The sequence below is a fragment of the Natrix helvetica genome (genome assembly GCF_964273705.1).
Source record: "Natrix helvetica genome assembly, chromosome: 1".
Taxonomy (NCBI): domain Eukaryota; kingdom Metazoa; phylum Chordata; class Lepidosauria; order Squamata; family Natricidae; genus Natrix; species Natrix helvetica.
In genome coordinates this window covers 182,971,594-182,987,517 of record NC_138548.1, presented here as the reverse complement: position 1 = coordinate 182,987,517, position 15,924 = coordinate 182,971,594, and the positions used below count along the sequence as shown (strand labels likewise).

At 42.9% G+C, this 15,924-nt stretch overlaps 1 long non-coding RNA gene across 1 annotated transcript; it reads right to left on the bottom strand.

Annotated features, from left to right (window-relative positions):
• Positions 1-4,430: 4,430 nt before the first annotated feature.
• LOC309389023 lies at positions 4,431-15,535 on the bottom strand. The gene is made up of 3 exons (XR_014174877.1): positions 15,343-15,535; positions 5,124-5,301; positions 4,431-4,741 (listed from the first exon to the last, which is right to left on the bottom strand). It is a non-coding gene; the product is annotated as an uncharacterized lncRNA (long non-coding RNA).
• Positions 15,536-15,924: the final 389 nt, after the last annotated feature.

The following is a 15,924-nucleotide window of genomic DNA, read 5'->3' as shown; positions in this document are numbered from 1 at the left end:
TAATGCTTCTTAGAATGATCATGTAGAGCAGGGTTTTTCAACCTAGAAGAAGTGTGGAGTTCAACTTCCAGAATTCCTCAGCCAGCTGCCAAGACCGGGAACTCTGGATGTAAATGTGCAAGAATTATTACTTATGCAAAAGGCTGAAACATTTTAAAGACCTGAAAATTAAGATAATATTGAGTAGATGCCTCCCTGATTCATGGGAGTGTATGTGGGAGTGTGGATGGGGAGGTAAAGCATAATGCTACTTGAAAGATTCTGTTGTTATAGCCTTCCCATGGAGTTCATTTCATGGTTTGATCTACCTACTGGGGCTGAGAGTTCGGAATGATATTAGCTGACTTTGAGAAGACAATTGCAATAATCAAATAAAAAATCCAATAATTTCTTCTAATTTTTAAATAGGAGAAAAAAAAATCTTTGGGAAAAACATTTTGCCTACCATTTTGCTCCCAAATATGGTTTAGTTGCAAACAGTAGTTCTTCGTTTTTATTGAGGAGAGCACAAGTTGCAAATTTGGATTATGAAGAAAAAATGACAAACTGACATTTATTTTAAAAATCAATCTCTAGAACAGGGATGTCAAACTGGTGGCCTGGCAGCCAGATGCATCACACGCAGGCTATGCCCATCCCAGCTCCGTGAAGGAAAAAAACATCACAAAACATCATGTAGCATCAATGCAGAGGTTGTATTCAGCAGGTTCTGACCAGTTCTGGAGAACCACTAGTGGAAATTTTGAGTAGTTCGGAGAACCAGTAAATATCTCCTCTGACTGTCCCCATCCCCATCTATTCTCTGCCTCCTGAGTCCCAGCTGATCAGGAGTGAATGGGGATTTTGCAGTAACCTTCCCCTGCCACACCCACAAAGCCACACCATGCCCATCAAGCCACACCTACAGAACCGGTAGTAAAAAAAATTGAATCCCACCACAGCATCAATGTGATACTGAGAGTTTGACACCCATGAACAAAGTGGGCAGACACCAAAGAAATGTTGATTCATTCCAAAAACCTGATGTCAGTTTCAGAACAGGCATTCTTCACTGCTTTTAGAGCAAAAGTTCCCCTCCCTGTTACTGAAAATGCACATAACTGAAAGTCTCTGCCTAAAGTCATTGTAATGATTACAGTGAACATTAGCAGAGAACATCCTCCAGAGGAGAAGGAATTCATGACTTTATGGCTTTATCCAGATTTTAAAAAAATTATGTTCAAGTAGAAAGTAGTAGAGTTTTAATTATTTGTATTATTTTATACTATTACAAAAATCCCCAGGTTATAAACTTGAGTGGGAAGCCAAGAAAATATCCTTGAAGAAATTAAAGATAAATCTTTCCCAAAGTGTTGCAAAGAAAACATCTGGGTAATCACCAGGAGTTCATTTTGACATGAAAAACACTTTTATTTTGTAAATTTCAGAAATATCTTCCACCTGCAATGTACAAGATGGCACTGTTTTATAAGTTTAATATGGTTAAAAAATGAATAATTTATATAGGTTTTTTTTTTCAAGAATCAAGAGGAAGGCTGAATTAGTTACAGTGCCTATCCTATAGTACAACTGCAATTTAAGGCTAAATTTACATTGTAATTAGTTTCTTAGAAATGTTAAAAACACTTGAATATCCATTGAAGTTTTGTCCATTAATAAGCTCACTGCTGTTAGAAAGTCGATTTCACCCACACATGCTACTTAATTAAACTCACAGTTCTTCATTCATATAAAATAGATATGAAGAACAGGTGGTACCTAATGTGAAGATTATGGATATATGGCTTCTGATATAATTTTATTATCCTAACAGAAATTATATGACACACCTTGCTTGAACCTATTCCTATTTCGATAGGAATAGGAAATAAGAATGCAATTTCCCAACAGACAAAAAATAATAATTAAAAAAGACAAAACATCAACAACCATCCCAAAACCCCGTATTTAAGCTCTTTTTTAAACACAGTTTTTACCTAAAGTTATTCGGGTATAATGACGTATTATTTTACTTGTTCTGATATCAGCAAATCAGAGTTTTCTGTCTCCAGTTCCTAAACCCCTTAGATAGGAGGAATAAGTAAGCAGCTAAACTGTTAAGAATTAGTCTTGTCTGACTTTTTGCACTCAAAAGTTCATTCAAATTGTGAAAACACATTTTAGGGTGAACATTAACAGCAACATGCTAAGGGATGTTTTGGGATGGTATATATTACATGGGAGCCAGTGAGTGGGTACAAATATGTAAGCAATGTGTCAAATTATTGTAACCAATGAATGAATTCTGTTGTTTTCTCCAGTAAAAGCATATATAAGTAGTGCCTAAAAGCATAAAACTGCTCCTTTTATTGGCTGAGAGGTCAGCAGTAGGGCCCTCTTTACTTGTGTACATAAATAAAAAGTTTTTTTAAAAAAATTTAACCTTGTGGGTCGGAGCCTATTTATCTGGTCCAATGAATCGCCGGTCATTTTGGCTAGTTCCTGGTTGCTTCATGAATGAACAAATGAATTTTTTTTCACAGTTGTATTTTATCCAGCTGGATATTTCATCCTGCTTGGAAATCTTAATCTCATATTCATGTAAACTATTTATCCTTAACACAGTTAGAAAATCCATTCTACTTACACTTACAAATACTAATAGTATTTTCATTGTGCCTGTGTGCCTAAGCTAAGTACAAACAACAGCATTGCAACATTCTGTATGTATGATTATATAAAATAATCAATTGAACAAGTGTTATCTAATCCCAACTTCACCATACTATAAACTGCTATGGGATATTCCTGTTGAAAAGATTGATTCTGCCAGCTTCATAAAGTATCTGAAAAAGAAGCATTTTTAGGCCCCCTTTTTAACCTCCTAAGGCTGATTGATTGTCCTGCTTGTTGGCGGTGGTTTTATGCTGCTTCAGTATTACAGCACTGGTGATCAGAATGAAGAAGGCCTGTCAACAAACTACAGGTAATCTTTGATTTATGACCAGTCACTTAGTAACCATTTGAAGTTATGACAGGCCATCCCAGGGCTACTTAGGACCTGGATTTAAAGTTCCAATGGTTCCCTCCCATGGTCACATGATCACATTCGGAGCACTCAGCAATCAGCCCACATTTATAGAATAGAATAGAGCTGGAACAGATGTTGGAGGTCTTCTAGTCCAGCCCCCAGCTCAAGCAGGAGAACCTATACTATTTCAGATAAGTGATTGTCTAGTCTCTTCTTAAAAACCTCCAGTGATGGAGCACCCACAATTTCTTTTTTTTTAAACAAATTTTTTTATTGGCTTTACAAAAAATTTCAGGAAAGGGGATAGTGGATAAGGTTACAAATTTTGACAGCTACATTATGCAGAAAATGGCACTCCCCCCAATTCTCATAACTTTCACTTATTAATACATTAAGTGATTACTACTTAACAATATTTTGACAGCATATTTTTACCTTATATCTTCAAGTAATTTCAATCTATTTTATATCAAACAGAAAAAATTCTCTGTATTAGCAGTTGCATTATTTTTCTAATTCACTTTTGTGATCTAAGTTTTCTCGGTGTTGCCTCTTCTCCCCCCACCAGCAAGGCTCCGGCACCTCCCGTGTCCTGTGTATCCCGTGTGGTATCATCAGTTTTATATAGGAGCACTTTGTTTTTTTCCATGAAGGCCTCAACCTCCATAGTTGTATTAATTCTAACTCCAGTGTCCTCCCAGAATATCAACATACCTTCTGGCAGAAGCCACTGAAACCAAACCCCTTTCTGGTATAATTTCTTCGCTAAAAATGAATATTTTTTTCTTTTATCTCTAACTTTCTTTGGGATTTGTTTCAGGATGACTATCTCTCTATCCTTGTATTTTAACACTTGCCCCCTTTGTGCACTCAGAATCTCATCTCTTGTAGTCTTTCTAAGAAATTTAATGTGAACCTCCCTTTGAACATTATGTGTTCTAGCGTAAGCTGAATTGACTCTATAGACCAGGTCAATATCCCATCCCAGCTGTTGTCTGTCTTTTTAAATATATTCAGCCAATAACTTTGTCATAATTTCCCTCAAATCTTCATCATCAGCCTCAATTACATTTTGAAATCTAAGGAAAAAAGACATCCTTTCAAACTCCATTTTTATCTGATGGTTCTCAAGTTCTTGATTTCCTCTCTGGATCCCCCTCACCTCCCCCCTCATCTCAGCCGTCCCCTCCTCCAAAACTTCCAGTCTTTGCGTATTTTGAGCCGTTCGGTTTTGATTTTCTCTGAGCTGTTTATTCATTTCTTTTAGTTGATTCTTCAATTCCTCCTGCCCCTTTAAGATCTTTTGGAGCATCTGTTGGGTTAGGTCCTCCTCTGGGGGCTTGGGCTGAAACAGAGATGTTAGTGGCATTTACTTCCAGTTTCTGGGAGGGGGAGGGGGAAACAGCCATTGTGAACAATGGATTCACTTAATCTCCACAAAAAAGATAGTAAAGTCAGGTGTGGTCATGCGATGACCCACTTAATTACCAGCATGACTTATGATTGTAATTTCAGGCTCAATTACTCTTCTAAGTTGAGGACTACCTGTAGTCCAAATAAAATATGGACTAACTGGTTGTTTCAATAGTAAGAGATGGCTGAATTCTCACATCTTTGGGAGATAAAAGCTGCAGGTTATCATGTTTTCATTGATGAAAAGATTTAAAGCAAATTTGTCATCAGCAAGAATTCCCAGATCTCATTCCACCTTGACATTGGCAGTAGACATTCCTGGAAAGTAAAAGAAGAAGACAGGGAGAAAAAAAGAACAATTGGGATAAAGGCTTGTCCAGAGTAGAGGGACCACGTCCAATTGAAAAAAAAGGGGGGGAAGATCACATGCGTTATGTAGAATAGAGAAATCCACTTGGAGGTCATTATCATAAATAAGATAGTTGAACTGAAAGGAATAAATAAGAAGACCTAAAAACAAAGAAAGAGAACAGAAGTGGACCTCAAACCAAATCCTAAGGACTCTTGTAGATAAAAGGGAGGCTAAAGAACAAACATCCTTTCCATGGAACTGAGAATATTTTTTCTGCCTCTCCTTGCCAGCATATTGAAAAGTAAAGATGTAATTTTGAACCACTGTCTAAAGTTTGATAGGACTCACCTTTTGTAAGAATTGCCATTGTTATTTTTCTCCATGAGTAAAAATGAATGCTAAAATGCCTTTGGAAGAGGGCCTGCAGGTTAGCAATTTTTCCTCTAGAACTCATTCTACCATGTTGCCCTTTCGTGAGCTCTTGCCTACTAGTAGAAAGGCATTTTTGGAGGCCTCTTCTTGCCTTCTGGAAAGAGAGCCAAAACAAACATGATGATAAGGACTGAAAGACAACTTGTCCAAAGCCCAACCAGAACTGCACTTGGAATGGACAGAAGTTGGTTAGAGTTGAAGTTACTATCATCATTCTAACACATAAACAAGGATCCATGCCCTGAAATAAAGATTATAGACATTTATGTCAAAACTTTCAAGCTAACTAAGGAGACAGAGAATACTACAGATCCCTAGCTTTAGATTTCTGCTTTTATAGGCTACAATGATTCACGGGAACAATGAAGCATTTTAAGGTCTGGAAGATTATTTATAGAAGAAACAAATGGCTCTTTTAAAACCTGATTCTAACAGCCATTTAAAAGAGAAAATATAATCACAGTCTAATCAATGAAGTGAGTTATATTTACTGGTTGAATGATGAATAGCACTCTTGGGGAGAAAGGATATTTTTATGTATGAGTTCTGACAGCTAGGGTAGCCTTAAGCAGCAGCAGGTTCCAATAAATATTTTATTTTAAGGAAGCTGGAGCCTTCAAATAGGGCAAGCAAATCTACTGATGCCTACATAAGCCTGCTTCCAGGAATTTGCTGTTGCTAGCTCACAAATTTAAAGAGATACACTGCTTTTTTCACCACAGCAAAGATGGAGGATGGTTAATTTTAATTTTTGACAAGTCATTTTGAGATGGTTAATTTGATCTCATCATAGTCATATCATAGTAGCAGCTCCCAGAAGCCAAAATAACAAAAAAAGAAAGTGCAACCTTGGGCTGTGACATGCCAGTCCCACTATTCTGTATTTTTGTAGGAACCCATTGATTATTGCAACATGTGAACTCAGTCATTATAAAATAGCAGTGAGTTCATCTGATTAATAAAATAAGGCCCATTTTTCAGAGTAAAAGAGGCACCTCCAGTCTTATTTCATTCTGGCTTTAGCTTCAGCATCCTCCACCTCATTGCCCTTCAAGAGCCTGCCCTTTAACCGAAAAAAAGGCTCCCCTCTTCTGCCTTAAGAGAGATGCCAGGATGAGATAAAAAGCAAGAAATAGATCAGTCTCCTGCATTCATCCTCCCCATGGGATGTATTGATCATAAATATACCCTACAACAGTGACTTCCTGTGAGGAAACAGCACCACAAATCAGCTGGGAGGTTTATTTGTTTACTTCCTTACGGCCTAACATTTGCCAGTGCTGGCAGCTAACAAAAATAGTACAATAAAATTCAGGCTAGATCGTTATGGATGCAGCCCCTAGCCCGTGGTTTAAAATATTTTTTGACCAACCCTTCTTTCCTGCAAAGCCTATTTCTCATTTTTTTCCCTTTTTTAAATAGCCTAGATGTTGACACCTATTTTCTTGCTTTGGGGAAAAAAAGAGATCTCAGTAGCCTGGTGGTCAGACATAATGACAAGCTGACATCATCTGTATGAGTTCTTCAGAGAAACTCTTTGGAAATGCTGCCATACAATGAGGTGCCACCAGTTGGGTCCTTGGAAAAAAACTAAAGAAGGTTGCCAATCCATTCTTCTCAACCAGATGTTTCCTTTATTACAAAGCCTCTGCAGAAACAAGAGATGCTTGCCTTTGCCAGCTCACTGCCGCGATATCTCCTTGCAATACTTTGTTTCCTAACTACCTTTTCACCATTCTTGTTCTAACAAGGAGGACAGGCGCTTTAGTGAATAAGTGTAATTAACTTGATGATGTGTCAGCAGGCTGGCACGATGGCAGCATGCTAAATTGCTAGGAAAGCTTTGTAATAAAAGGGCTCCCACACCTTGCTTGGTGATAAATAAGCCAAAGAAAAATGGATTGCTGTGCTCTTGTAGTACCCCCCCCCCACACACACCTCTCCTAGGGAAAGGGACATTATTTCCGGGATGGTTGTTTACAAAACCTGCAAGCCAAAGGAAGGGAAGACTTTTAGGACCTTATAATGTTTGGTAACCAATCAAGAAGCATGTCAAGAAAAGATGTTGCAGCTTGCTCTTGAGCTTGTTGACTTGCTGATGAGAATGACTTCTGATGAGTAGAAAATGTTTGGTTTCTTGTTCTGCTAGAATACTCAAATCCTACTTGATAGCTGCAAAAGACCCCCAGCATTGCAACATCCACAGTTTAAATCTGTCAGCCTTGCCAGGAAGGCCAGATAGCAAACACAAGCAGATAAGCTACTTCTACTTTATTGTAAAGCAACATTAACAGAATCTTACAAATCTGAAAGTAGAAGCCTCCCACCATCTCTTTTACAGTCTGAGAAACCACCGTAGGGAGGCTCCTTTCTGAGCCTCTTGCTCTGCCCACTATCAGTGCAGGCGATGTGCTATTACCTGAACATGCTGTTGAGGGCATTTCATTCTGTCTCCCAAAGTCTATCCCATATAGCCATGATGGCAAACCTATGGCACATGCGAGCTGTCACCCCAGTTCAGCTCCGCTGTACATATGTGTGCATGTCCGGCCAGCAGGTTGTCGGGTCTCTGCCATGCATGCAGCGGGCAAGGCACATGTGGGGGGGCATCCAGTCCACGTATGTGGGGGGAACATGTGGGAGGCGCACACATGCAGGGGATGGGGCATATGCATCAGGGCCCTGTGCATGCATTGCATTTTGGGCGTTTGTGTGTACCCATGTGCATTCACCGAGACTTTGCACACTCGGTCTGGAAAAGATTAGCCCTCACTGCCAAATAGCATTACAAAACCATCCACAAACTCCTCAGTATTGTGCGCTCTTGCCCTTCCCTGGCATCTTTCCTTCTCTAGTGTCTCTCTATAATAAGGCTTGATAGGATTTTCAAATGGGGCAAACTCCCTCTGGGTTTTTGTTACCATAGACCCAACATGACTCTCCTTCTACAATGTCTGCAAAGTTCCATACGAGATGGGGACAGGCTTTCCTTTGAATACGTCTGAATGTTGGAACAAGCACTGCTTAAAGAGGATGTCAGCTGAGATGTGACTGTGAAGGAGACAGCATAAGCCTCTGCACTTTGCAGGGGGCCTTAGAAAAAGGCAGTAGGTGGGTTTTAGAAAAAAAATCTGTCCTCTTTTTGGCAAAGTTGTGCTCGTCTGCACACAGTTTTGTCCATGTGCTTAATTTTCATCCTTGCCAGTCAACCTTACATGTTTGTCTAATTATACATGCATGCATGCATATAGCAAAATGGTCATCCCTCCCCAGGGCTATTTCTTTACCCCAAAATGGGAGATATGTAATGATTGCTGGTCCTGGAGCTCACAATGACATGGCAATAAAGGGACCCAACTAATCTGAGAAAGAAAAGAAATGATTGCCGAAAGAAATTACTTTTTTCTATTTTGTTTTTCTTTCTGTTTGTGAGAATGAAATTTATTAAGGTTACACAGCCTAGGCTGATACCTGATTTGGAGTCGATACCTCAGAATAGTTCATTAATGTCACATCTTGCCATTCTGCCACTTCTGTGCTTCAAGAAGGTGCTGAAACATAGCACATATTTTCCAGATCTCATTATGGATTTGGAGTCCTGTGCCAGCTTGTTATCATTCCAAATTCAGTTTCTATAATATCTATAGTGTGAGCTAGCCCCGTGTTTCTTAAAGAACACCAGCATTCCCTGTATAACTTCCAAGATATTCCACAAATTAGTCCCAAATATTCAAGATACGTTGTTTGATAAGTTTGGGATCCATTCAGATGCCCTAGTCAAAGAAATATTCTGTGAAAGAAGGAATGTCAGAAATGTCAAAAAAGGGGGAAAAATCATGGAAATTCACAGAGCAGATGAGCTTTTATTTGAAAAGGCCCAACTTTTCCTTTAACATGTTTTATGTGTAGAGTAGCTTTTTCAGCAGTCAGTCTCAACCAAATATTGAAATAGCTCATGCAGTGACGTGCAGTCAGGGGAGGAACAGCCTCACCACTGTCATCATGAAAAGAAAAGAAATGTAAAGGGAAAAAGGCGAGAGCTGAGGTCAGACTGAGCTAGTTGCTGCCTGAGCCTGCCTCACCATGGATGACTGCTTAACTGTTTAAAAAAGCCTCTAAAACGCCCTCTACTATGAGGCAGGAGAACTGCGTGCCGCTCCTACATCAGGAATTTTTAGGCTTTTAAGTTAAGCAAGGGTTAAAAGCCTAAAAATTCCTGATGTACGGGAGGCACCCAGTTTTCCTGCCTCCTAGTAGATGGCGCTCGTTTGGGAGGGGCTTCTTCCGAGAAGCTTTTTATATATTCTGGATGGGTATTCAATGTGAGAGTCGGAGGCTTTTAACAGAACGGTTTATTCACCACTGCTTTAGAATGAATACAACGAACTCTGGGTTGACAGTTTATTTTAAACCCACAGCTGTCAACCCGTTAACCAATAGGAACACAGCTTAACGTTAACCAGTAGAAACACAGCTTAACCCATGCTTAACCAATGTATGTCCAAAGCTGTGCTGATTGACAGCTGGGACATAACACTACTTTTCCCCCCGTAACGCGCATGCGTAGTCTGAGAGATACGCCGGCCTGCGCCGGGTCCTCTCTGAACATCGTACCAGGAACCCTGGCCTTGGTGCTGAAAGTGTACGAGTTGGAGCTGTCAATGGAAATGGTATCGTTGGTGTCTGAGAGTCCAGCTCGTGTTGTCGAGACAACTCAGCCGGATCTTCAGTGTTGAGCGGTGCGGCGTCAGTGTTCTGTCGGTCGGCATCGGACAGAGATGCAGCAGGGTATGCGGTAGCACATTCATCGGTGTTTGGGTCTTCATTCGTTTCCGCACCACTTGTAGTTTCTCGGCAGCGCATCTGATCTACGTGTCTCTGCCAAACCCGACCATCGCTTAGTAGGACCCTGTAAGAGCAGGGCCCTGTTACCTCTATTATTGTCCCTGGCACCCATTTAGGAGACCCCCCCAAATTCTGGGCAAAGACCAAATCATTGTTATGGAACTGCCGCTGTTTGGCCATTATTAAGGGGCTTTTATTAGTGGCGTAATTAGGGTGCAATCTATCCAAAGTTGTTCGCAGTCTCCTTCCCATGAGGATTTCTGTGGGCGTTTTGTTGTTCAATGGGCACGGGGTAGTGTGCTGCCTAAAAACATAGTTAGCTATTTTATCCTGCAAGCTTCCTGTCTCCATCCTCCTCAACACTTCCTTGACTGATCTGACTGCCCGTTCAGCACGGCCATTGCTTGCTGGGTGGTATGGAGCTGTTAGAGCCTGCCTAATGCCCAAGGAGGTCAAGAATGTTTGAAATATGGCTGCTGTCCATTGTGGTCCATTATCAGTGACCACAATGTCTGGCAGCCCATGGCATGCAAATAATTTCTTTAAAGCACTGATCGTGGCTTCTGCGGTAGTGGAGCCCATTGGTATTACTTCAATCCATTTGGACAAGGCATCCACTACCACTAATATCATGGTTCCTTGTACTGGGCCGGCAAAGTCTAGATGTAATCTAGACCAAGGGGAAGAAGGAGTCTCCCATACCCGAGGCTCCGCTTTAGGTGGAGCAGATCGAGTAGCCTGACATTGAGGACACTGGCTCACACATGTCTGAATGGCCTCGTCCATCCTCGGCCACCAGACTGAGCTACGGGCCAACGCTTTCATGTGTACGATGCCCGGGTGTCCCTCATGCAATCTTGTCAATACTCGGTTTTGAAGAGTTTGTGGCACTATGACCCAGCTGCCCCATAACACACACCCATGAAGGGTGGACAGTTCTGTTCGCCTACGATAATACGGCTGTAATTCCTCCTTAATGATTTCTGCTGGCCACCCTCTTCGTATATAGTCGATAACCCGGGATAGCACCTCATCCAAGCTAGAGCTAGCTGCAATGTCCATCACCGTGAGTGGTAATTTAATGTCCTTAATGGCTAGGACTGTGGACATAGGAGCGGGGTCTGTAACCGGTATGGGCAAGGGGCAGTGACTTAACGTGTCAGCATGTCCCAAGTCTTTACCTGGCCGGTGTTCTAGTCGGTATGAATAAGATGCCAGGAATTCTGACCAACGTAACATTCTTGGTGAAAGTATCTGGGGCGTTTGTCGGTCACCTGCCAGAATGCCCAGTAGTGGTTTGTGGTCGGTGACCAACAAGAACTGACGGCCGTACAAATACTCATGGAATTGTTTGACTCCTGCCACAGCCGCCAGTGCCTCCTTATCGATTTGCCCATAATTACGTTCGGTACTCGATAGGGTGCGTGAGAAGTAAGCTATAGGTGCTTCGCTCCCGTTAGGTAATCTGTGAGCTAAAACAGTGCCAATGCCATAAGGTGAAGCATCACAAGTGAGTGTTAGAGGCAGTCGCTCGTTATACTGCATGAGGACCGCCGATGAAGTGAGGAGTGCCTTAACCTTAGCGAAAGCTGCAGCTTCCTTCTCGCCCCAATGCCAGGTCGCAGCACCATCCAGCAGATGGTGTAGGGGCTCAGCCACGGAAGCCTTATGCGGTAGGAAAACCGCGTAAAAGTTCAGTAGCCCAAGGAATGCTTGAAGTTCACTTTTTGATTTAGGGGTAGGGGCATTGTGGATAGCCTCCACCTTAGACTTGGTGGGATGAATGCCCTCAGCATCAATGCAGAACCCTAGGAAATCAACTGATGGTACTCCCAGGTGACATTTACTCTTTTTTAGACGTAGTCCAGTGTTCCTGAATCTCTGTAACACTGCCCTCAATTTGCAGATTAGGCCTGCCCCATCCCTTGCTGCCACTAACACGTCATCGAAATAAGGGACTACCCCATCCAGACCATGAAGTAGCCTCTCCATTAGGCATTGGAAAATATCCGGGGCAACACAGATTCCGAATTGAAGCCTCCTGCAGCGGAATGCCCCCTTATGGGTTACAATTGTCTGTGCATTGGCGGTTGCCTCATCCACAGGCAATTGTTGATAAGCCTGTGCCATGTCTAACTTAGCGAAGATCCGTCCCTGTCTCAGGGAATGCAGCAAGTGCTGCACCACTGATACGGGTTAGATTGTAGGGCTCTATTTAATGTATTTTTGTAGTCCGCGCAGATCCTAATGGACCCATCTGCCTTTACAGGGATTACAATCAGGGTTTCCCATTGTGAATAATCTACAGGTTCCAGGATCCCTTGGCGGACCAATTTATCCAATTCTGCCTCCACTTTAGCTTTAAGAGCAAATAGTACCCTCCTAGCCTTCAGTCTAACTGGGGTTATCTGTGGATCTAAATTAAGTGTAATAGGGGTACCCTTATATTTACCCAATGCCCCATCAAACACATCGTCATATTCTCTTGCGAGCTTGTCAAAGTCATCATCAACAGAAGAAGCGTGAATGCCAGTAATATTCAAACCCAATGGTTCAAACCACTCAATACCCAGCAGGCTAGCCAAGGGGTTGGCAACGACAATGAGTGGTAAATTGCCTTTAAACTTTTTGTACTCTACCAACACCGACATCTTTCCCATCACCGGAATGAAGTTCCCTTGGTAATCTCGCAATCTGCAACTGCAATGAGAAAGAGATTCTTTAGAAAGGTTAGGTAATATGTGTTTGAGAGTGTGCCAGGAGATGATTGTTTTGGCAGAACCAGTATCTATCTCCATTTTGCATTGGGATCCTTCCAGTAGCAGTGTAAGATAGAATTTTTTTCCTTTCACTGCTTCCTCTCCATGCTTAACCAATGTATATCCAAAGCTGTGCTGATTGACAACTGGGACATAACAAAGCTGTGTGTGTGTGTGTGTTTTTGAGAGAGAGTTTGTTTGAGTGAGAGAGGGAAGGGGGTAGGAGAGGCAGGGAGGGCAGCCTGCCTTACCCAGCCGGAGGGGCGTCGCCTCTGGCTTCACTCCAGCCTGCGGTGCTTGCAGCCCTTGCCAGCTCCTCCAGGGACTCCCAGGCTCGGCACTGGAGAGCCGCCGCAAGAGAGGCCGGCCAGGTTGCCCGGGCGGCGGCAGAGGTTCCCTTTGTTCTTTTGGGCAGGGGAAGTGTGGGGGGAGAGGCTTCCTCCGCTCCATCTGCACCCCACCTGCGCTGCCCTCGCCCGACAAGCGCATGCCAGATGTCGCACAGCTCTGGTGGGCAGTGCTGTGGCCGAATCTTGGGGTGGAGGGCGGCAGGGAGGCCGGGCTGGACTCTTCACAGGGTGGCTGGCCTCCCCCAAGCTGGACCGGCCTTGGTTGGCCCTGACCGGAGGGCTCGGCTGCCGAGGGTGCAGTCAGGGGAGCTGGGCTGGCACTGCTTGGCTCTTCTCTGCGGAGCGAAAGGCGGGTGGATGCTCAGAGCCCTGGGAGCCCTTCTGCTGAGCACGGTGCTCCCTCACAGCTCCCGTCGCCCCGTCTGGCAGGTGCCGCGGCCCAGGAATCAGCTGAGCTGGGGAGTCCTGGCCAGCAGTTCAGCTTCCAGAGCGGGTGGTGCAGGCGCCGGTGGGCTCCTCCGGGCTCCCGCCTTCCCAAAGCGCGTTCCTGTTTTTGCGGAAAGCAAAAGAATGGAGAAGAAACGGGGAAGCTTCGGGTATGAAATGAGGCCTTGGAAGAGATTTTTGCCCTTTGCTGGTGAATGTAGCCTCATTTCACACCCAAAGCTTCCCCGTTTCTTCTCCATTCTTTTGGTTTCCGCAAAAACAGGGATGCGCTTTGGGAAGGCGGGAGCCTGGAGGAGCCCACCGGCGCCCGCACCGCCCACTCTGGAAGCCGAACCTGCGGCCATCTGGAGGGATCCTACCCCGGGCTGGCTTTCAGAGACGTGAAAGGCTCTTTCCTCAGGCGGGCATCTTTTCCAATGAAACAGATCGAGACAGGAAGATCATGTTATTACATTTGAATGTTCTGACTAAAACGGTTTCTCTCATTCAAAGAGGGAACCCAAAGACCATCTTTCCATCCCTTTTATCAAAGAAAATGCAAGGGAACAGCTGATTGGACAGGGCAAAATTTAAGTAAAATATCTTAAATAAGATCTGCAGCACAGTCCTCATGTCCTAAATGCCTGTTTCCCAACTGTGTTTTGTTGTTGTTATTTGCAAAGTCGTGTCCGACCCATCGTGACCCCATGGAGAACATTCCTCCAGGCCTTCCTGTCCTCTACCATCCTCTGGAGTCCATTTAAACTCACGCCTACTGCTTCAGTGACTCTATCCAGCCACATCATTCTCTGTTGTCCTCTTCTTATTTTGTCCTCAATCTTTCTCAGCATTAGGCTCTTCTCCAGTGAGTCAATTGTGTTTAGGAAATATTAATCCTCCCCCTCCTCCTCTTGACTCAATTGGAATCTGTTCAGTCCAAATTCCTTAGTTCTGCTTTTGGTTCTGCCAGCTGCATCTGAAACACAGCTCTTTAGTCTAGGAGCAGGATTGATCAGAGTAAAAACAAGGGTCTGCCTGACTCTGTTTTAAACAATATTTTTCAATCCATTTGAAAAAAATCCCGTAAGCAGAAGCTCTTTCTGGGTGGCTATTGTTAGACTCTTCTTAGACTATTTCATGCAACCTTGGCTGCTCTCATGCTAAAAATCTGACTGCACAATTACTTGAAAGTGAGCTGAACTGAGTTCCAAAAATTATTTGTTACCAAAAATTAATTAGTGGAAGAAGCATGGCTCCCTATATTTTCTACCTCACTTACTCCAAGTACTGCTGTGCTTTTATGAGGCCTCTCTGTAACACCCTTCCTTCAGCATGAGTACAAAGTAGACATCACAATCTCTCCACGGCTCATTGTCTCTGCCTCGAGATGCACAAATGCTAGAATTCATAGCAAAAGTTCTTTTAAAAGGCAGGTCTCATACAACATTACAACATTACTTTTCCTCTTCTAGCGACAATCTCCCAACCATTGGTAGTTTCTCTGTTTATTTTCTGTTGGCTGATAAGGATTTTTTTAAATAGAACCTACTATGTTGCAAAGTGTTGTTTAGCATTAAGGCTTTGGCAGGGGGTCTATAGTAGATTTAAGAGGGATCATTTTATATGTTTATTGGTTCTTAAGCTATTTTAATTTTCTATTTCTCTTTTATCTTTCTGGGTAAAGGCCATAACATTAATCTATCTCTTCATCTCCCCCCTTTTCCTAAACCCAAGCCACAAAAATGATTCACTTACTGCCAGGCCACAAAAAGCATTCATTGGCCTCCCTGATGCTCCTCTATCTTTGGTTCATGAGGCCCAGGAACTCATGAAGAAACTTTATCTCCAGCAAGCAGCAATGCTCACTCCTTTCCATATTCTAAGTGTTGTGAGCTGTGGGGAATTTTAAAACTTGCTCAGCTGCAGCAACGAGTCAGGGGAGCTCTCCTTTGTGTTTCGCTCTGTTTAATGGAGGAAGAACTGCTTCCTTTGGCTAAATAAATATTAGCTTGTTGGCAGATAATTTCCCATCAGTAGGGATCTCATTCTACAACAAAGATAAGTTCACAGGGAATCCCCAACCTGGATTTTGCACAAGCCATTTCAAATATGCCCTTCTTCTAAAAGTGGCTAGTTTGTGGGTGACAGCTGCATGAAACTGGTCTCAGAGAGCCAATCATTCTGTGCAGATTATTTCCTAGAGAAAGCAATGGCCTGTGTTTTTCAGAAGGCCCTGTGTGATTTATTTTATTTATTTATTCTTCGCATTTCTAAACCGCCCCCTCTCCCAAAAAGGGACTCGGGGCGGTGTACAGTCCACACAACACATAACAAATA